At 50.5% G+C, this 23,303-nt stretch overlaps 1 protein-coding gene across 2 annotated transcripts in view; it reads right to left on the reverse strand.

The window, feature by feature from the left end:
• Nucleotides 1-23,303, reverse strand: part of TAOK1 (TAO kinase 1) — a 1,359,031-nt gene that overhangs the window by 207,375 nt on the left and 1,128,353 nt on the right. The window lies entirely within an intron of this gene.

The raw sequence follows: 23,303 nt of genomic DNA on the forward strand, positions 1-23,303 counted from the left end.
ATCCTCGACGTCGAAATATATGAGATAGACGTTGTATAAGCTTTTATTTTTTGCCGATAAGGGTGTTCGCAGCGGCGACAGATGCCTTTTTTTGGGGCATCGTATGATGTGATTTCGATGTCGATCGAATGAGTGACAGCAGCAAAGTTGGTGCCATCGAGGTCTTAAGCTACGGCAGCGGTGGTAACCGTCTTGACGCCGATTTAGAAGCCGAACAGTGACTATGTGTTGACTTTGACCCTTCTTTCAAAGGACAGCATGTTGACACTGAACCCCTTGACGGCGATGTTGGTGATTTTGATGTCGACAATATGTGCTGATGAGAGTGACATCGATGACGATGTCTAGAAGGAGATCTTCTAACTGTAGCTCTCCCTCTGTGGGAGTCTTTACCAGATGTGTGGGTTTTCTCATAAGGGCCAGATGAAGCTCTTATCAATCTTTTTCTCTTTTGGCTTGCCTCAGACCTCGTACTCTGATGCCCTCCCTGTCCTTTTTGACATTTTCTTGCAAATGCCACATCTTTTTGTCTGAAGTGATGGTGAGAGGCAAACCACACATACTTTGTGTACATCTGAACTTGCCTTCTTTATGCCACATAAAGGGCAGTTGGGAAAGACATACTGACTAGAAGAAAAGTGTCTGAATAAAGGAAAACTGATTTTACTCAAATGCACCCATGTAAAAATGTCGAGTAAAATTGGTTTGAAAAAATGCTGTACATAAAAACAATTGTTTTAAAGGTGTCAGGAAACACCTGAGGTGATCACAGATCGTGCTTGAAGGTGCTGGAAAAAAGTACTGACTGACAGGCAACCTGCCATTACAAGGCATGGTAGGTAGGGGTGCTTCTTAAGTTCTTAAAAGAGCAGGTTCCTTTTTTCACCTCTGTCAGTGTCAGCCTATCAGGCTGCATTTTCTCCTTATGATTTTTATATGAATGATAGTTTTTTTCCCATGACAAATGATGTACATTTAAAACCTACTCAGCGACTTCATCCACTTTCTCCAGAATTCTCTGACAGACTACACAGACTACATGGTAAATTAATCTGAATGATGAACACTCTTCCATGATCATTTCTTCCAAGTTTATATCTGTTAAAGAAGATGTTCCGGGGTCCTCGCTGGCAGCAGGGAATTATTCAACGTTTATGACTAACAATGAAGATCCTATGATGCAGAAGCTGTTATGTCTGCGCCGAACAGTAGAGGGCAGGACTATGCAAAGCATGTGTATCTACAGCCAGCCATGCTACAAACAAACATAGGACAAGAAATAATACTTCCAAATCTACCTGCAAAGTAAAGGCACACCTGATGTAAAAAAACAAAATGTAAAGGTACGTACCTTGATATAATCACTCCCATTTAAAGAATGGTAAAGTAATAGAATCAAATTTGTAGAGGGTTCTACTACTGCAAATTGCTATGATTAGGCCTCTGAGTTCTCACTTTCACAGCAGCAGAAAATTAAAAACTTAGCGGTGTGGTTCGCCTACAACTTTAAAAGTCAAAATAGTCCATCACAGGTTGGGGGGCGTGGCTAGCAGCCGAGGCGAATGGTCGCACTCTGAGGCGGCTCCTCGGCCCTCGCTATTTACAAGTCCACTGATCCTGCACTAGTGCCTCTGTAAGGCCCAGGAGCGATACACACAAGAAGCGCTGACCTCCTGGGAGCCTGCGCTCGGCCCTTGCTGCCGTCTTGGTCCTCCTGCTCGCCGGACTTCGCTCCTCGAGATCGGCCTTCCTCGGCCCCAAGATGGCGGCCGCTGCCGCCTGAAGCGCTGCTCCGGTTACCGGGGCTGCTCCTGACGCCGCTGGACTCTGGATCCTGGGGAGTGGCGTTGTCGAGTCTAGCGGGGGCACTTTCCAACCACCACCGCCCACTCACGGCTTGCTGGACCCCTAGGTGCTGTGTTGCGCGGCAAGCAACGGGCCCTCCCGGCCGCCCGGTATCGGCGCCTACGCGAGTTCCCGGTCTCAGGCCTACTACCGGGGACCGCCTTGCAGCTTCGGGGAACGCTCAAACTTCGCCGCTCTGCCTCGCGATGACTGCACACATGCCCCACCAGCTGGCACACCTCCCCCCTGCCTGAGTGAGTAATTGGAACGGCGGGGGGTTTCTGGGGCCCTCATGAGCCGGGCTGAGGACGTGCCCAGCACTTTCCCTGGGCCCCACTCCGGAGCATTGTACCAGTCACTCACCGCTCTACCCGGGTGACACTGTGGATGCTCTCTGGGCCCACCCTGACCGCTGGTGACGCCTGGAACACGGGAGGCCCTCGCGGTGTGGCGATCTGCACCCTCTGGATTTTTACTGCTGCCCCCCAAAAAAGACCGGAGACGAACTGTGCACCGCTCTGAGTCCTGCTAGATGGCGCGGCCGCCTCGCTCAGTGTGGTGTGCCTGACCCCGATTTTCCACCTGCGAGCTGCTGCTTGTCTTCGTCTCCTGGAGCCCTGCGGACTCCCGACTCCTCCTCAGAAGGAACTTCTAGACGGCATGGGGCACAATTCTCCCCCCCCCCCCTCTATGCTCGACGAGGGACTTCCCCCAAAAGTGCGCCTTTTGGTCCTGAGCCACCATCACCGCCTATAAGATCTACAATCCACAATGGCCTCCGGTAAGGGAAATCGACCCCACAACCAAAGACAAATCAACAAGTTGTCATGGGGCTCCAAGGGAGAACCTAAAGACGCTGCCCCTGATGCTATACCTAAAACAGCGACTCCCCCTCCACCGACGAGGCCCCCTACTCTACACGGCGTTATGGAGGCGATCGCTGGAGTTCGCTCATCTTTGGAGACCCGCATTGACTCCGTGAATATTGAAGTGACACTGCTGCGCGCAGATCTCCGTAAAATGGACACTAAGGTCAAGGATATAGAAGTCAAGACCTTGGCACTCGTTGACGATACCTCCACTTTACAACAGGAAGTGACCCAACTCCAGAAACAAAACATCAAAAGGAGATGCTCCTGGATGACTACGAAGGGCGTGCGAGGCGCCATAATCTCCGCATCCTGGGTGTTCCGGAGCGCCTTGAGGAGCCGGCTGCCGATCTCTTTGTGGAGAAACTGGTCCTGCAACATCTCCAACCAAAACAACTCTCCAACTATTTCTCCATAGAAAGAGCGCACAGAGTCCCTGGGGGCAAGCCGAAGCCGGGCGCTCCCCCCGCCCTATCGTTGCCCAGGTATTCAATTTTCGTGACCCTGATGTCATCCTCCAAACGGCATGAGCGGGACCGCCACTGCGTATTGACAACGCGCAGATCATGGTCTTCCCGGACTTTACCGTGAAAGTACAGGCTCGACGGCGCAGCTTCCTGGAGGTGAAGAAGGCACTCCGTGCGCAGTCCATCAGGTACTCCATACTGTTTCCCGCGAAGCTGCGCGTCGAATCGGAAGGCAGGACCTGGTTCTTCGAATCCCCTGCTGAGGTATGGGATTGGCTCGAGGGATGGCGTCAGTCTGCATCTGCCCAGAGTCGTCGCAGGAAGTCCATGGACCGATCTGATGCTGAGGTACCACCTGAAAGTCAGTATCTGTTTGTGAAAAACCTCCAGGGGGAGCAGTAACAAGCGGGCTCAAGACTTATATGGCAATTGAGACACTGTTGTTTTTGACCGTCTAAACCCGCAACGCCTGCTCTGTAGCCCTTGCCACCACAAGTCTCCCTGCTGGCTCACCCGGTGCAGAATTGCACCTTCTTTGATCTGCTATGTCACCTACATTGCTGGGAATATCCTCGCTGCTCAAGACAGCGTTGATTGCCATGTCTTGCTCTCAGTGGGCCCGCCCTCCTCAACGCTTTGAACTCCACCTTATAGTCTGCGGCCCTTCCTGATCCATATGTATCCTTTTTGGTTCTGTCATAATTGTACATGTTGCTCCGATTGCTGTTTTCCGTTTGCTTGTGACTGATATACCTCCTGTAGATTGCTTAGGGTGGGCCGGACTGACCCACCAATTGCTCTTATACTGGAGGTGACTCTCGGCCTCCCGGGAGAATTCTCAAAGCGCTGGAGGGTGATGTTCATTATGCCCAACCGGGATGAGTAACATTTCAGACTTTGATCATCCTTTGATTATCCTTGCCCTATTAGTTATTACGTGCTACCTGTTTACACTGGGAGACGTCCCGTACTATTGTCAATTGCCTGAAATGGTGGGGCCTCGGTTCTTAACGTGGGGCTGTCCTGGACCTCATATGCTTAATAATTTTTACTATGTGAATGCTGTTATGGATATAAGTTGTTTTTCACTGCACTAGTCGATATCATCCTGTCGATAGATAGCGGGGGCACCCACGGCTCTCCACGTACCTCATTAATGTTTGGGAGGGCGACAGGCACTCTGCCTAGTTGGGGAGTGGATAGTTTCAAGTCCGCGGGCAGGGGGCAGGGAGGGGGGTCAGAAGGGGGGGGGACGGGAAGGGGGGGATTGGGGAGGTCATGGGTTGTTGGGAAGTTTGCTCAGACAATGATATTGTTATTGGTTTTGTTTCAGTTTACACACAGCAGAGAATTCTTGGACGTGGAACATACTACTCAGCACTTTACGCCCCCACGACACACTCGGCATTCTCAATTAGAGAACACCGACTCCTTCCTCGGAGAGGGACGATCGTTTAGGCCGCCCGCTTGGCTGTCGCCGCTCCATCTGATTCCTTTTCAGTCTCCACAATGCAAAAGTTTCTTGGCTGTGGGCCCAACTACACCCCACAACATGCCTCCGCAAGACGTCCGTCACTAGCTGTTTGCACACACTGGGTCTTTTCAGTACTCTGTCACTGGCTCCTTTGAGGCCGCTCTTTACTACAGCACACGCTCAGTGCCCCAAACACACTAATCCGTACACACCTTCCGTTTATTGAGCCACCATGACACCCCCATTGACGACTTCTTTCTCCCTCATGACGTGGAATGTTAACGGCCTAGGTAGTAAAATAAAGAGAGGGTTAGTCACGCAATACCTTAAACGTCACGCTCCAGACCTGGTTCTCCTCCAGGAAACTCACTTAATGGGCAACGCGTGCCAAGCACTTCACCAGGGAGGCTATAAACTACTCGTTGATGCTGGCTTCACCTCCGGATCCAGAGGGACCGGAATCCTCGTTTGGAAAAACGTTGCACTGACACCTACAAAGACGTGGGCCGACCCCCTGGGCCGCATCGCTGTGCTAGAGGCCACCTGGGAAGGCAAACCGCTAAACGTCATTTCAGTTTACGTCCCCCCAGCCTTAGGCGCGGCTGCTCTACAGACCTTACAACGCATAATGTTAGATCTCCCACAGGGACCTCTACTTATTGGAGGTGACTTTAACATGACAATGAACGACATTCAAGATCGGCACCCCCAACGCACATCACACAGGTCGGGCTCTGACCTATTTGATTTCACACAGACGATGGGGCTTGAGGACCTATGGCGGGCGTCTCATCCGACTACTTCTTACTTCACACACTACTACAATGCCCACAATAGCAGCTCTCGCATAGATTTTCTGTTCTCCTCCACCACTGACCTGGAGTTTTTTCGCCACCCTAAAGGGCTCCCCAGGGGAATCTCAGACCATTCCCCATTAACTGTGGAATTCACGTACCACCGCCAGAGGTCCCGTGGCCCCATAATCATAATGCCCTGGCTCCTCAAGGTCCCTGACATAAAAGACTGCCTATTGAACACACAGAATATTATTTTGTGGAAAATGTGGGCTCGGTGGAATCAGCCGTGACCATATGGGAGGCATACAAGGCAGTACTTAAGGGTAAGGCCTTAGCTCTCAAAACTAGCTACACTCACCAACAGAGTGAACACTTAATTCAGGTTGAGTCAGACCTGACCCACCTAGAATCACTCCACAATGCACACCCCACAGACGAAACGGCGACTCACCTCCGTGCGAAACAACTGGAATTTAAAGCATTAGCCCTTGAGAAAGCACAGGCCAAGCTCTTGAAAACTCGCCATCGCGTTTACGAACGGGGCGATAGGGCAGGTAAAATGCTTGCATGGCTCGAAAAACGTGAGCAGGGATCTCGATGGATCCCAGATCTGACCCTAGCAGATCACTCTACTGTCACAGACCCGAGCGACATAGTGGAGGCCTTCGCTGTCCACCTGGAGCGAATCTACACAGCCAAAGCACATTATGGCGCAGAGGAGTCTAAACTACTTCTGGCCGAGATGAGACTTCCCTCTCTCTCCGAATCAGACGTGCAGGAACTGGAGGCAGACCTCACAGTAGAGGAGGTTGGCAATGCCTTGTTTGCCGTTCAATCAGGTAAAGCTATGGGTCCCAATGGTGTTCCAATTGAGTTCCTAAAGGGCATGGCAGGTGAGATCCTTCCGCACCTCAAAGTAATGTTCGAAGAGTGTCGAGATGCCAGCCGCCTGCCACTAGACCAGCGACTGGCATCAATAATGGTCATCCGTAAACCGAACAAACCGGCTAATAACTGCGGCTCTTACCAACCAATTTCTCTAATTAACTCTGAAGTGAAGGTCCTGGCGAAACTCCTCGCTGCCAGACTTATGACAGTCCTCCCTGCCTTGATCCACGATGATCAATCGGGCTTTCTACCGGGCCGCAATACAGCACTCAACCTCCGTCGGGTTCATAATGTAATGAGCAGGATACCACTACTTCAAGAAGACGCGGCTATCCTTTCCCTAGACGCCACGCTTGCCTTTGACTCCATAGAATGGTCATACCTTTTCGAGGTCCTCCTCCGCTATGGTTTTGGTCCTAAATGTATTCAATGGATCCGACTGCTATACACTGACCTATGGGGTCAAGTCTATGTTAACGGACATACGTCCAGACGGTTTCCCCTGCACAGAGGTACCAGACAGGGATGTCCTTTGTCCCCCTTGTTGTTCGCACTTACCCTTGAACCTCTGGCTCATTGGGTCAGAACTGACAATTCCATCCGCGGCATCCGATGGAATGACGACACCATTGACAAAATCTTGCTCTACGCGGACGATATCCTAGTCTACGTCTCCTCCCCCAAATCCTCTCAACAGCCTGCTCCACGTCATCACTAACTTTGGTAAATACTCGGGATTTTCCATCAACTGGTCCAAATCACTGTTATATGTTGTTTGAGGCCCACCCCCTTCTCTCCCACGAGGCTATTCTATTGAACTAGCCCTGGAGGTGTTTAAATACCTTGGAATCTTTGTCACCCCGGACCCCAAACTATTTTATGAACGCAACCTCAAAGGCCCACTTCTAGAGACTCCACACCGACATCTCTCATTGGAGATCATTACCACTCTCTCTCCCAGGCAGAGCGGCCCTCTTCAAAATGCTTGCGCTCCCTCGATTTTTGTATGCCCTGCAAAACTGTCCATTTCCCGTAGCTGATTCCTATTTTAATACACTCGAAGGAGACCTCCGCCTCCTCTTGTTGGACGGCGGCTCTCCCCGCATTGCTCTCCTTTCGCTTCCACAAGGGTGGTACGATGGAGGAATCGCCCTCCCAAATGTTCGACTCTATTATTGGGCTACCCAATTGATTGCCACCAACTCCTGGATTTATGGTTCACCCACTAACCCTGCTTTCCACCTAGAGAGATACCAGCGGGCCGTGGGGGCTACCTTGAAGCCCTATACGGCAGGCAAACACTCTCATACCCGGTATATAGGCCCGATGTCCCACACAATAACGATCTGGCATCGAGCGAACAAGCGACTTGGGTGGGCTAACACTCTTACGCTATCCACCCCACTTTGGACTTCACATTAGCTGGGTACCCTCTGTCATTATCAGGGCTTCAACAAGTGGGACACAATAGGCATTTCCACTCTGGGCGACATGCTTCAAAAGGGCAAATTACTGACCTTCGAAGAGCTCCGGAAGACACACGACTAAGCCCAATCTGAGGCCTTCCGCTATCTACAAATCAAACACGCCATACTTGCCAGCGTCCTTGATCTCTCCTCTCTCCCACAATCCTCGCCCCTAGAGGACAGACTCTTGCCAGAACCCCTCCAGGCCAAAGCGATATCCTACACCTATCGCAAGTTATGTAACAACATGCCTAACACCTTCAAGCTTCTACGAGACAAATGGCAAAACGACATCGGTGTCTTGGAGGACGCTGAATGGCAAGCGGCGCTAATGTCCCTGCGCGAATCCGCTATTAACCACAGATTTAGGCTTATACAATTAAAGATACTACATAGAACAAACATGTCAGCTCCCCTTCTGGCCAGGATTGGTAGACGGACCTCTGACCTCTGCCTCCGTAACTGCGGTCAGATTGGCACCTTCTATCACATCCTCTGGGAATGCCCGGTGATCCAAGACCTCTGGGAGCGCGCCGTCCGCAAGATGGCTGATGCCCTAGGAAAATCCATCCCTCTGACTCCCAAATGTGAACTTCTTAATGTGTGGGACCCCACAGATCTAACTGCACTCGAACAGCAATGGGTGGCTCTGGGCTCCCTTTTATTGAAATGTGAAATAGCAATGCAGTGGGGCTCACCCTCTAAACCACTCTTGATCAGATGGGTTGCTACTATGGATGTGTGTATGTTGTCCGAAAAGACGGTTTATAAGGTTAGGGGATGCCAGAGTGTTTGGGATAAGAAATGGGCACGATGGAATACTTATAGAGGTGAACTGTGTACCTCCCCTTCAATTGATATGGCAATGTCAAGACGGGGTTCCCCTTTGTAATTGTGCCTATGATACACTGCTGTAATGTACGTATTCTATGTCAAGATTGTCCTTCGTGATTACCTGCTGATCACTGCCTCTGCTTTTGTTCAATAAAATATTTAAAAAATAAAAAATAAAAAAAATAGTCCATCACAGGCCTGAAGGACCATGCGATTGTGCCTGTAGAACAACGGGTGACTGCTAAGATCGCATGCTTAATTCATGAAGTGTTCTATGGTTCCGAGAAATTGTGTCTTAGTAATCTTTTCAGGCTTTACAGTCAAGCATGGGCTCTGCACTCGAATATACTGCTACTTTTTTCAACTCCTCTTGTTAGGAAATCTAGAATGGGTGGAAAATCTCTGTCCTTACTTGGTCCCCAATTGTTGGATGAACTCACTCTAAGGTTAGAATCTATTAAAGGATGCAATATTTTTAGTCTAACACTGAAAGCATACCTTTTATGTAAATGTTTCCTTCTCTCATGGTATCCTTTATAGGTCTTGCTTTTTAGCATCACAATGCCTTGTAGGTCAACATATGCTCTACAAATATAATTAATTCACTTATTCATCCAAGTCGAACTGCAAGTAATTTTTGGTGTCAATCTTCTTAGCTTTGGTAGAATTTAAACTACCTTTTTCAGAGTTGGATGTTGCCTTGGCTTTTGGATATCAGTAGTAATGTCTTTTGATACTAAATAAGTTTTTCTCCATACTGGTTTTCAACGTTGAGATGGTTGGAGGTGTTCTCGTCCAAAATTCTTAATTTTGTGCCACTATCTTACAATGTGCTTCCTCCTCGGGCTTAGAGAACTGTTTTCCCTGTGCCAAATCAGTACTCCTGATATTAGAACCACTGACATTTGTGCATATACCCAAATGCTAAGAAACCAGTTCAGAAACCTGGAATCCCTGAGTTGATCTTGACCGTATAGGGTAAATGGTTTAATGTTTTGGCTAAAAGAAGAACACTATGATCCAGCAGGAAACAATCTGCACACTAAGGGTTGGCCTACTCAAGGTAGTTAATAATACTGAACACAACATCGTTTTTGTCCATCATCGAATTTGGAGAAAAAATACCCTCAAAGAAACACAGCAAATCCTAACTTTTGCACATATCATTATCTCATACTGGACTATATAATAGTTCTGTTAGAGCCACACTAACAGCTCACCATGTTTCCTACTGTCCATGCTCCTATTCTTCCACTGCTGCTCCTCCTCTTCCTCGAATTAACGCTAGGGGTTTAGCCAGTGGAGGAAAGGAAGATGGAAGTACATCTCAAAGAAGATCACATGTAGGATGTAGTGACTGAGATACCTTCCAGGAGGGCCACAAGGGGCTAGACCGCTTCAGAGCACGAGGTTATGAGGAATTTGGTGTCAAATCTGTCATCCTCCCATTTAAGGCATACGGAACATTACGTATTTGAGACTATGGATGCATTTTCTGTTTGTCCGTAGAGTGGGGTTTCTCAAACTAGAAGACATTGGAGATAGTAACATTCCTTGTCACATACAAAGGACTACACCCACTGGGCAAAAACATATGTTCAGGATCTGGGATGGATGTAGATGTTTAATTATTTTGGGCAACCAAATCTTATAAGGCTTTGAAGAGCTAAGGTTCGGGGGGGAGGGGCACACTCCACTCCAATATGACATTTGTTCCCAGCGTCCATCTGTGCAAGTCTTCTTGGAGTACTCTGGTATGTGGAAGGGGGAGGGAGGGGAGATAGATTGGGGCACGAGGTGCCCGTTCTTCTATTATGTTAACTCTCCCAGGAGGGGGTTAATTCACAGAGCTGACAGCTTCAGCTGCAGTGGGAGGCAAGGAGTCTCTTCTGCTAAAACTAATAAGCAGCTTTCGTTTTAGCAGAGGAGACTCCTTGCCTCCCACTACAGCTGAAGAAGGTCAGCTCTATGAATTAACCCCCTAGCTCTTCCCAGAACGGAGACAAAGTTTCCAGAGAAGTTTAAGGCATGGGCAAAGTGGGCTCTGGCCCAGGGCCCCAGCCTTTCGAAGGGGGTGGGAAGGGGGGGTGAAAGAGTCAGCTCTATTCTACAGAGTCTTGCCCTCATGACCTTGAATCATTTTTAAACAATGTTGTAAATAGCGTTTTTCAATCATTCATTTTTAATGTGTAAAAGTCTATTACAGACATTTTGCAGACAAAATGTGTTTATGCGTCATGCGACATCCATATAAAAAGTTTCTTTTGGATCAATACATGACCTCACATATGAGAAATAGAAGGGTGTGACTGATTATTTGCAGTAATATTAGTGAACTGCGGTTGTGTTACATACTGAAAACACACATCACTATCCCTGAATATCCGACGTACACACATTTAGTATTTGACCAAAGAAGGCATGAAAGAGCTGAGACTGGATCATGAAATCAAAGCTGGTCCAAACAGGGGCCCACAGGCCCCCAAATCCTTAAAACGCCCCTGAAGTTTCTTTTAAAATTACAAAGGCAGGCGCGCAAAATGCCAGCTAGCATTGTGTTATTTAAACAGCTTGCAAATTGCTAAATATGGTTATAAATAAGAAGTATGTATTCATTTGTAATGTTAACGAGCTCCCGGTCCGCCCTTCTTTGTTTTGATTCATTTGTAATGTGACTTTTTTATCGTTTTTCCCTTTTATTATCAGTCATGGATCATTCATGCAGCTCTAGAAAACAATTAAATGTTCTTTCTATTTATATTTGCTGTACAAAGTATGCACAGACAAGTGCAGAAAATACAGCTTTAGGTGACTGCTTATTTTTATACCATCTGTGACATCAAAATAATGAGCTGGCAACCCTAATCATAAGACTGGAAGTTGGTTGAGGGATCAGCACATTATTTATTTCCTCCACCCTGATCCCTGGTTACTGCCATAATAGCAATAGTTTAACACATTTGAAACCCTACGCTGCCGTCAATAACGTGCTGAGTTACATCAAGTGTCTGGGAATGCACCCTGCATTCAGACCACTCACTCCTCATTCTCGCCCTTCACTTTCACTCTCACCCAGCACTCACACTGATCCCGATGCACTCACACCATTCACGCACTTACCCTCCACTCACAGTGATCACTGCACTCACAGCGATCACAATGCGCTCTCAATGATCACTATGCACTCACACCATTCACCCGCTCACCCTGCACTCACACTGATCACCATGTCCTCACACCATTCTCCCACTTACCCTGCACTCACAGTGATCACTCTGCACTCACAATGCACTTGCGCTGTTCACCCTGTAGTCATACGAGCACACTACTCAACTTGCACTCGTGACACTTCACTCACCTGTCACCCTCACTGTTCAATCTGCAATCTCATTCCAATAAGCCCATCACTAACCATACATTAATTCGTCCCACTCTGCACTAACATGGCACCCAAATTCATATGGTCGCCTCACTCACCCCTGTACACAAGTATGGGCATGTCGTGCCCCATTAAGGTTTTCGTACTAAATTACAAAAGGAGACATCTAATTGCACTACAATCCAGCCTTACAGGGGCCCCTTGATAGAGAAAGTTCTGTTTTTGCCCTGATGGACTTGAATAATTCCTAAACAGATTCTTGCAAATACCGTTTTGTTTAATTTCTTTTTAATGTAATTGATGTGAGGGAGTCTATTACTATTTGTAGAGAAATGTGTTTGTTTCATGCAACAACCATAAAAAAGTTAACCATAAAAAGTTAGATCCAAGCGGGTCCTCACATATGAGAAATTGGAGGATATCACAGATATTATTCACTGTAAAATTAGTGGGCGGCTGCTTTGTTACAACAGTGAAAACACATCACTATCTCTGAATATTAGCTGTAAATGCTTTTAGAATTTCGACTACAGTGCTGTGCACCGTTAGTAGCCTGGCTAAATAAGGTATGACGGAGCTGAAAATAAATAATTTAAACTCAAACCTGTACTGAACAGGGGCCCCCCCAAAATAGTTTTGGCCCAGGGCACCAAAGAACAAGTTACTTACCTTTGGTAACGCTTTTTCTGGTAGATACAGTATCTGCCTGTGGATTCCTCACCTTGTGAATATCCCCCTTGCGTCAGCAACATTCGGAAATTCTTTTCGTAGCCTCGCGCCGACGTGGACTTGGACGTCATAGAGACACGGCATCGCACGCGACTCCGCTGACGTCACCGACACCTACAATAGGCCCACGCCGGCGTGATGACATCAGTTCCGCCCTTTTTTCCGTGCCTTCGAGGTACACGGACGGACCAATGACAGTAGAAATATACATAGCATACACAGTACACGATAGTCAAAGTAACACACACAGTGTGAAGTCAATGCAAGAAAACATTTGAAATTACACATTTTCTTTGACCATAAAACGAATACAATACAGTTAATCCGGTATAGAAGAGTGGACAACGGGGAGGCGGGAGGGTCAGTGAGGAATCCACAGGCAGATACTGTATCTAGCAGAAAAAGCGTTACCGAAGGTAAGTAACTTGTTCTTCTGATAGATACATCTGCCTTGTGGATTCCTCACCTTGTGAATAGAGTCCCACAGCAGTCCCCACTCCCGGAGAAGGGTGTCCACTCTTCTAAACCAGAAAATCCTGGAGGACAGAGCCTGCAAAATGGCCGTCCCTCCTCACCTCAGAGTCCAAGCAGTAATGCTTCGCAAAAGTGTGGAGGGAGGACCAAGTAGCAGCCCTACAAATATCCTCTACAGGAACACCTCTAGACAAAGCCGAGGTAGACGACTTAGCTCTTGTAGAATGAGCCCTTATACCCTCTGGAGGTTCCTTACCGGCCAAAGAGTAGCATATCTTTATACAGAGGATGATCCATCTTGAAAGAGTTCTTTTATGAACCGCTTTTCCTTTCTAGCAACCAGCTAAACCAATGAAGAGCTGGTCATCCACACGACAGACTTTAGTTCTGTCCAAGTAAAAGGACACCGCCCTTCTAGGGTCCAGACGGTGTAACCTCTCCTCCTCCTTGGAAGGGTGAGGGGGAGGATAAAAGGTAGGGAGGGTAATGGATTGTCCCAGGTGAAAGGGAGTCACCACCTTAGGGAGAAAAGCAGCCCTGGTCCTAAGAACCATTCGATCAGCATGAATGGTCAAGAATGGGGGCTTGGAACTAAGAGCTTGAAGCTCACTTACCTTCCTTGCCGAGGTAATTGCAACCAGGAAGTCTGTCTTAAAAGTCAAAAGCCTCATAGGACACTTGTGTAAGGGCTCAAAGGGAGCACCCATCAAGTACGTTAAAACAAGATTTAAGTCCCGTTGAGGCACAATAAAGGGAGTAGGAGGGAATTTATTAGTGAGACCCTTCAAAAATCTTAAAACTACAGGAGATTTGAAAAGAGAAGGCTGGTTCGGCAAACATATAAACGCAGACAAAGCCGAGAGATAACCCTTGACTGTAGCAACAGCAAGTCCTTGCTGTGCCAAAGAGAGAGCAAACTGGAGAATATCAGATAAATGGGCTTTCAAAGGGTCTACAGACTTCTCTCCACACCAGATGGCAAATCTAGACCACCTATACTAGATGGACTTAGTGGAGTCACGTCTAGCTGAAAGAATGACATCCACCACATCGTGTGGAAGAGAAAAAGACCTCAGCTTGCCCCGTTCAATCTCAAGGCATGAAGGTGTAATGTCTGGAGGTGGGGGTGTAGAACCTGCCCCTACATCTGAGAGAGGAGGTCTGCCCTGTGAAGGAGACGGAGCGGCGGGTGAGAGGAGAGGTGGAGAAGATCCGAGTACCACACCCTTCTTGGCCAATCCGGGGCGACCAATAGAACTTGGGCCCGGTCTTGGCGAATCTTCCTCAGAACCCGAGGAATCAAGGGTAGGGGAGGAAAAGCGTAAAGGAGTTGACTTCCCCAACTCAACTGAAACGCATCCCCAAGGCTCCTTGCATCGGATACTGGAGACTGCAGAATAACGGGCAGTGAGCATTCTCGCGAGTGGCAAACAGGTCCACCCGAGGAGTCCCCCACGTCTGAAAGACGTGACTAACCACCTCCAGGTGAAGCCTCCACTCGCGGTCGGCAGAGAACTAACGACTGAGGCGGTCTGCACGTACGTTCAGAACTCCGGCCAGATGATTTGCCAACAGACAAATCTGATGGTCCTGAACCCAGGACCAGAGGCGCAGAGCCTCTCTGCAGAGACACTGCGACCCCACTCCTCCCTGCTTGTTGATATACCACATCGTGGTCGTGTTGTCCGTCAGGACTTGAACCGACCGACCGCAAAGGGAAGGAAGGAAGGCCTTGAGCGCCAGACGTATCGCCCGTAATTCCAGAAGATTGATGTGAAGCAACCTTTCCTCTGGAGACCAAAGACCCTTGACCTCCAGGTCCCCCAGATGAGCACCCCACCCTAGAGTGGATGCATCCGTTATCACCGTGGGCACCGATGGAGGAAGTTGAAAAGGCTTTCCTTGCGACAGATTGCCTTCCACGCTCCATCAAGACAGATCCGCTGCAGTTTCTCTGGAGATCCTCACTGACTCCCCAAGATCTCCATTGTGTTGATACCACTGCCTGCGGAGGCACTACTGGAGTGCCCTCATGTGCCAGCGTGCATGGTTGACCAACACAATGCAGGAAGCCACCAGACCGAGCAGGCGAAGGACTGGAACGACCGCTCCATTGTAAAATAAAGGAATCATTTCCTGTATGTCGCGAATCCTTTGAGGAGGAGGGAATGCACGACATACAGTTGTGTCCAGTACAGCACCTATGAACAGGATGCGCTGGGAGGGCACCAGGTGAGACTTGGGTAAATTTATCGAAAAACCCAACCTGTACAACAACTGGGTTGTCTCTTGCAGATGTTGGAGCACTCTCTCCGACGAGACTGCTTTGATCGGCCAGTCGTCCAAATAGGGGAATACCGGAATCCCCGACCTTCTGAGATGAGCTGCCTCCACCGCCAGCACCTTGGTAAAGACTCGAGGCGCAGTAGTAATTCCAAAAGGAAGGACCGCAAACTGATAGTGCTGCGATCCCACCGTAAAACGGAGATACTTCCTGTGCGACTTCAGGATTGGGATGTGAAAGTACGCATCCTGCAAGTCGAGCGACACCATCCAGTCTTCTTCCAGCAGCGCTTGAAGAATCTGAGCAAGGGTGAGCATCTTGAATTTCTCTTGCTTTAGATAGAGATTCAAGAACCTGAGATCCAGGATTGAACGAAGTCTGCCATCCTTCTTGGGAATCAGGAAATACCGGGAGTAGCATCCCTGACCCCTTTCCTGCTCTGGGACCACCTCTATTGCACCCTTTCTTAATAGAGTCTGAACCTCCTTCTGCAGGAGTAACAGATGTTCCTTTATGCAAAAACCCTGGCAAGGAGGGTAATTGGGAGGGAATTCCCGAAAGGGAAGGGCATACCCATTTTCTACGAGATTGAGAACCCAAAGATCTGATGTAACCGATTCCCAATCCTGTAGAAAATTGGTAAGCCGACCCCCCACCGGACCCACATGATCCTGAATGGCGGATCTAGGGCTGCTTTTCTGAGGCTGGAGGGTTGGAGGAGGAGGAGGAAGAGGCCTGACGTCCACGAGGACGCGCTCTTTGCTTTCCCCTGTAAGATCTGTACATGGAATTTTGCTGCTGCTGCTGTTGTTGCTGCTGCTGACCTTGTCGGTAATTCTGAAAGGAAGAGCGGCCAAAACCTCTGAATCTCCTGGTCGAAGAACCTCTGATCTGGAGACCTAAAGATTTAGCAGTCGCCCTACTGTCTTTAAATCTCTCCAAGGCCGTATCAGCTTTCTTGCCAAAGAGACCAGATCCATCAAACGGCAAATCCAGCAAAGCAGCCTGAACATCTGCCGAAAAGTCCGAGGATTTCAGCCAGGCTGATCTTCTAGTGGCAACCGCAGTGCCCATGATACGAGCCACTGAGTCCGCAGCGTCCAGACCACTCTATCACCTGGCGCGCCGCAGCTTGCGCATCTGATATCACCTCCTCAAAATCCTTCCTGTCTGCATCAGGAACCTTGGGAGCTAAAGAACGCATAGAATCCATAAGGGCATGGACATACCTCCCCATTAGGCAAGTGGCATTTGTTGACTTCAACGCCATACTTGCAGAGGAGAAGGTCTTTTTAGCCACCTGATCCTGTTTCTTTGCCTCTTTGTCACTTGGGACCTGAGGAAAGGCACTCACATTCTTTTTGGAACAGGCCGCCTGTATGACAAGACTCTGAGGTGATGGATGAGACATCAAAAAAGCAGGGTCCTCAGGTGCGACCCTGTACCTTCTCGCCACACTCTTGGATGCTGCAGGAGCCGACAGTGGTTTCTTCCACACCTCCAAAATGGGTTCCGTCAAGGCATCATTAAACGGAAGCAATGGCTCTACCACAGAGCTAGGAGAATGCAAAACTTCTGTAAGGAGATTGGATTTAAACTCCACTGTTGGCAATGACAATTGCAGAAGATCTGCCGCCTTCCTCATCACCACATGATAAGGCTGGACATCCTTAGAAGGTGTATCTGAACCTGATGGAAACTCCCACTCTGGAGAGAAATCCAGGCTACCAGCATCAGCCAGGACCTCAAAACAGTCCTCCTCCAGTTCACCTTCCTCCATATCAGGATGCATCTCTAAATACCTTTGCTCATCCAAAAGGCGTTGTGCTTCCCTTCTGGACCTCTCCTTCACACGCTTCGCAGCTGGATCCACCAACGGCTCCGACGGAGCCGGGATCGACGCCGATATCGAATCAGACGGCTCAGAAGGATGCACTCGAGGACGAACTGAAGCGGGCGACGCCGGTAGCGGCGTCGCCGACCTCGGCGGAGCCGGATATTGCCATGGCGGCGTCGGAGCCGGCACATAGGGCATGAAAGGAGCAGGAGGATAGGAGTGAGGAACTCCTAAATTGAAGGTCAGAGGACCCATAAGACCCGAAGGTGCACCAGAGGGGTACCACGCCCTTGTAAAGACGCCATACATAGTGTTCAGAAATGCCGATGGGTCCTGGCCTGGGGCTGGAAAGGGTGGCTGAAAACCCTCAGGCTGGTCTTGTGGAGGGTTCGGATTCGGCTCTTCGACAGGTGCAGAATCCACATCCACCTGAACCTCTTCCTCATCTCGGGCCGGGGACGGCGCCGGAGACGGATTCGAAGCCGGAGTCGGTGACTGAACACGCGACTCCGATGGAGAGGCCTCACCATCATGTTCCGAGACATCCAGCGTAACCACCTTAGAACAAACCTTCTTTGGTGTCCTCGACCTCGAGTCCGACTCCTTACCTTCTTCTTATGCTTCCTTCTCGACTTCGAAGCATGGTCTGAAGCGGACCTCGAAGACGACTCCTCTCGAGATCTGGATCTTGACTTCGACCTTCGAGAACGAGACCTCGAAGATTTTCCTTTTCCAGCCTTCAGTTTTGCATCAAGGAGTTTGGTCTCTCTCTTCCTCAGGACCTTCGGGTTCATCTTCCTACAAGATGTACATCCATCCACATCGTGATCGGAGCGCAAACACCAAATGCAGTGCTCGTGCGGGTCGATAATGGACATCATTTTCCCGCACTCCCTGCAGGGCTTAAAGCTGGTCTTCGTTGTCGACATCGTAGATGAGCCAAGAAACAAAGAAGCAGAAAGCAGTAACAAAAAGGCAACAAAGTACCAAATGGCTACTGAGATTCCCGAAACTGTTAGCGTCGACGACGTGGAAAAAAGGGAACTGATGTCATCACGCCGGCGTGGGCCTATTGTAGGCGTCGGTGACGTCAGCGGAGTAGCGTGCGATGCCGTGTCTCTATGACGTCCAAGTCCATATCGGCGCGAGGTTACGAAAATAATTTCCAAATGTTGCTGACGCAAGGGGGATATTCACAAGGTGAGGAATCCACAAGGCAGATGTATCTATCAGAAATCTCCAACATGTCCCTGCCATCACAAAGTCTGTCAGACAACATTACACTGAAGTAAACTAGACAACATCATTAATTTATTATTAGTTCTATTTTTTTTAAACATAAGCCTGACGTGTCCCAAACCCCCACTGCTTCAGGCAAGCAACTTATCGTACCACTAAGGAATTCTCAATGAGGTGTTTGTTCAGCTCCTTCTCTGTGGACTTTCAACTGTCTTTGGATCCATAACTGGTTGGTGGGCAATTATCCCATTATAATGCTGCCTAACACATTTGTTAAAGATTTCTAGAGAAGATTTGTTTCTCGTGTACCAGGTCTGAGCTTGGGAGTGCCCGAAACATCTGACAACACTGTCTTCTCCCTTACAGTCCCTGTCTTGGCTGAAAATGTCTGCAGAATATTCAGCTTTGTGAGAAACTATCAAAACTCTCTTGCCTTTCAGCTCGTCCTATTTATGCGAGATTGGGTTCTCAGCACTTGCGGTATTAAAGAACAAGTTACTTACCTTCGGTAACGATATATCTGTAAGAAACAGTAGTTAGTATTAGATTCCTTACCTTAGAATATCCCCAGGCGTCAGTCTGGATCCGGAAACTTTTGCGTAGCAGTACCCCTGCGCGTCGGTAGGCGTCGTCTGCAGGCGTCCCCTGCGGCTCCGCGTCGTCGGCGTCGTGCGCCGTGATGACGTCGCTGGAGTATATAGACGCCGCCTCCGCGCGCTGACGTCAGTTCTTTGCACACAGCTTTTCCGCGCCAGAACACGCAGAGCCATGTGAGAACCAACACTGGTGCCATTTGAAACTAGGGCCCTGAAAGGGATGTCCCTAACCCTAGGTATCAGTTCGCAGAACGGGGAGGATGGGCGGGGCGGTAAGGAATCTAATACTAACTACTGTTTCTTACAGATATATCGTTACCGAAGGTAAGTAACTTGTTCATCTGAAAGAAACAGGTTAGTATTAGATTCCTTACCTTAGAATAGATACCCCAGCAATACCAACCCCGGTGGTGGGTCTGCGAACCAATACAACCTACACCAGAAAGTCCTGGAGGACCGAACGGCCAAAGAAGCCATCCCTCCGGACTTGACTGTCCAGGCAGTAGTGCCTCGCAAAGGTGTGCAGCGAGGCCCACGTGGCCGCCTGGCAAATGTCCTGCAAAGGGACTCCCCGGCCCAGGGCAGTAGTAGCCGCCGTGGCCCGAGTGGAATGGGCCCTCAGCCCAACAGGAGGCTCCTTCCGAGCCAAAGAGTAGCATGCTTTGATGCACAGGACGACCCACCGAGAGATGGTCCGTTTCTGTACCGCCCTTCCCTTCTTCTCACCCACGTAGCCAACAAACAGTTGGTCATCCACCCGGAACTGGCGTGTGCGATCCATATAGAATGAAAGCGCACGTTTTGGGTCCAGACGATGGAGCCGCTCTTCATCCTTTGAAGGATGCGGAGGCGGGAAGAAGGAGGGCAAGGTGATGGACTGCCCAATGTGAAAAGCAGAGACTACCTTGGGCAGGAAAGAAGGTCTGGTCCGAAGAACCACCTTATCAGGATGAACAGACAAGAAAGGAGGTTGAACAGAAAGAGCCTGGAGCTCACTCACTCTCCTGGCAGAGGTGATGGCTACCAGGAAGGCCGTCTTTAAGGTGAGAAGACGGAGAGGACAGGAATGAAGGGGCTCAAAGGGAGCGCACATCAGGAAAGTCAAAACCAGGTTCAAGTCCCACTGAGGCATCACGAACGGAGCTGGAGGATACATGTGCGTGATGCCCTTTAAGAATCTTAACACAATAGGGGACTTGAACAAAGATGGCTGATCAGGTAGCCTCAAGAAGGCGGAAAGGGCAGAAAGATAGCCCTTGACAGTGCCCAGAGCAGAGCCCTGCTGGGCAAGGGAAAGGAGGAAGAGGAGAACCTCAGATAGAGGGGCAGAAAGGGGATCCACAGCCTTTGCTGTGCACCATGCCACAAATCTGTTCCACCGGCAGGCGTATACCGACTTTGTGGAGGGACGCCTGGCTGCCAGAATGACATCACAGACTTCAGGAGGCAAGTCAAATGGCCTCAACTGTCGCCGCTCAATCTCCACGCATGGAGGTGGAGACTGGACAGGTTCGGGTGGAGGACCGTCCCCTGCTGCTGCGACAGAAGGTCCTCCTGAAGGGGCAGGCGGATCGAGGGACCGACTGTCATGCTGAGTAGCTCGGGATACCAGTACCTTCGAGCCCAGTCCGGAGCCACAAGGATAACTTGGGCCCGGTCGCGCCTGATCTTCTTCAGCACTCTGGGCAGAAGTGGTATAGGCGGAAAGGCGTACAACAGACCGCAACTCCACTCGCGCCGAAAGGCGTCGCCGAGCGAGTGCCGTCTTGGAAACTCCAACGCGCAGAACTGATGACATTGCGCGTTCCCTTCTGTGGCGAATAGATCTAACCAAGGCTCTCCCCATTGCTGAAAGAGGCCTCTCGCCACATCCGAGTTCAGACGCCATTCGTGATCCACCGAGCACCGACGGCTGAGTTCGTCCGCCCTGGCGTTCAGAGAACCTGCCAGGTGTTGAACCGTCAGAGTCACGCCCTGACGTTCCAGCCATTGCCAGAGGCGCAGAGCCTCTTGGCAAAGGGTCCACGACCCCACACCGCCCTGTTTGTTGCAGTACCACATGGCGGTGGTGTTGTCCGTGAACACCTGCACTACACTCCCGTTGACAAAGGGGAGGAATGCCTTCAGTGCCAGGCGAATCGCCCGCAGCTCCAACATGTTGATATGGAGCCGGGACTCCGCCGGAGACCAGAGGCCTCTGATCTCCGCCTCTCCCAAGTGGCCACCCCAGCCTTGGAGGGACGCGTCCGTCACAACCACGTGCTCCGGCTGGGGAAGGGAGAGGGATCTGCCCCTGACCCAATCGCGGTCTGTAAGCCACCACTGCAACTGTCTCGCAGTGCCCTCCGAGATCAGGACATGGTCGGATAGGTTGCCCTGATGCTGGGCCCACTGAAACTTCAGGTCCCACTGCAGAGCCCGCATCCGCCATCTGGCGTGATGCACCAGAAGGATGCAGGAGGCCATCAGCCCCAGAAGCCGCAGCGTCAACCTGACCGAAACCCGGGATAACGGCTGAAAGATGGGAATCAGAGCCTGAATATCCCGGACCCGCCGTTCCGGGGGATAAACCCGAAACTGCGCCGAGTCGAGAACCGCTCCGATGAAAAGGAGCTTTCGAGAGGGACACAGGTGTGATTTCGGCACATTGATGGAAAACCCCAACTCGTGCAGGAGGTCTGCCGTCATCTGAAGGTGGTGGACGACTGTCTGGGGCGAGCCCGCCTTCAACAGCCAGTCGTCGAGGTAGGGGAAGACTGAAACCCCTAACCGGCGCAGATGAGCTGCGACCACCGCCATCACTTTCGTGAACACCCGTGGGGCGCTGGTAAGGCCGAATGGGAGCACGATAAACTGAAAATGCTCGTGGCCTACCGTGAACCGCAGGTAACGCCGGTGGGCCGGCAGGACGGGGATGTGAAAGTACGCATCCTGCAAGTCCAACGCTACCATCCAGTCTTGTGGGTCTAGAGCAGCCAAGACCTGAGCCAAAGTCAACATCTTGAACTTCTCCTTCCGGAGGAAGCCGTTGACGTTCCGTAGATCCAAGATAGGACGCAGGCCTCCCTTGTCCTTCTTGGGTACCAGAAAGTAGTGGGAGTAGCAACCACACCCTACTTCTGGCCCAGGAACGCGCTCGATGGCCCCCTTGGCCAAGAGGGCCGTAACTTCCTCCTGCAGAAGTGTCAAGTGGTCCCCCGACACACGGTGGTTCTGCGGTGGCATGGCTGGAGGAGTGGACTCGAAGGGGAGGGCATAGCCCCTTCGGACAAGCTGCAGCACCCACCTGTCCGATGTTATCGCGCGCCAGCGGGAGTGGTGATGGCGAACCCTGCCACCCACTGGCGTCACGTGAGCCCGAAAGCTCGGACTAGGAAGGCTTGGATGCCGCAGCGGAGGGAGGCGTGGACTGACCACGACGCTGGCCTCTACCGCCACCACGGCGGAAACCACGGGCGCCACCGCGCTGGGGAGCGCTCTGCGCCGCGTGGCTGGCAGCACGTGTGGGACCTCCTCTCCCTTGGCCACGAAAGGGCCGAAACGAACCCGTCTGCTGGCGCTGGGTCTGGGTCGAGAGACCCAAGGACTTGGCCGTGACCCTGGAGTCCTTGAAGCGCTCCAGCGCGTGGTCCGCTTTGTCACCAAATAGGCGACTGCCATCAAATGGCATGTCCATAAGCGTATTTTGGACGTCTGGTGAGAAGTTGGCAGATCTCAGCCAGGCATGGCGACGAATCGCCACCGTAGTGGACATGGCCCGTCCCAGTGAGTCCGTGGTGTCCAGACCACAACGGATCGAGTACCGCGCCGCATCCCGGCCTTCAACAAAGGCCCGGGTGAGCTTGTCCCGCACTTCCTGGGGGCATTGCGGCAAACACTCCTCGACCGTATCCCACAGGGAGTGGGTGTAGCGGCCCAAGAGGCACGCGGTGTTACAAGACCGCAGCCCAGCACTCAAAGAGGAAAACACTTTCTTTCCGAATTGGTCGTACCTCTTTGATTCCCGGTCGGGCGGAGCCGACGGAAATGCGGACTGCGAAGTGGAGGCCTGGATCACCAGACTCTCCGGGGAGGGATGGGTGGACAGGAAGGCAGGGTCGTCCGCGCAGGGACGGTGACGCCTGG

The sequence above is a fragment of the Lissotriton helveticus genome, chromosome 3_1 (assembly GCF_964261635.1).
Source record: "Lissotriton helveticus chromosome 3_1, aLisHel1.1, whole genome shotgun sequence".
NCBI lineage: Eukaryota > Metazoa > Chordata > Amphibia > Caudata > Salamandridae > Lissotriton > Lissotriton helveticus.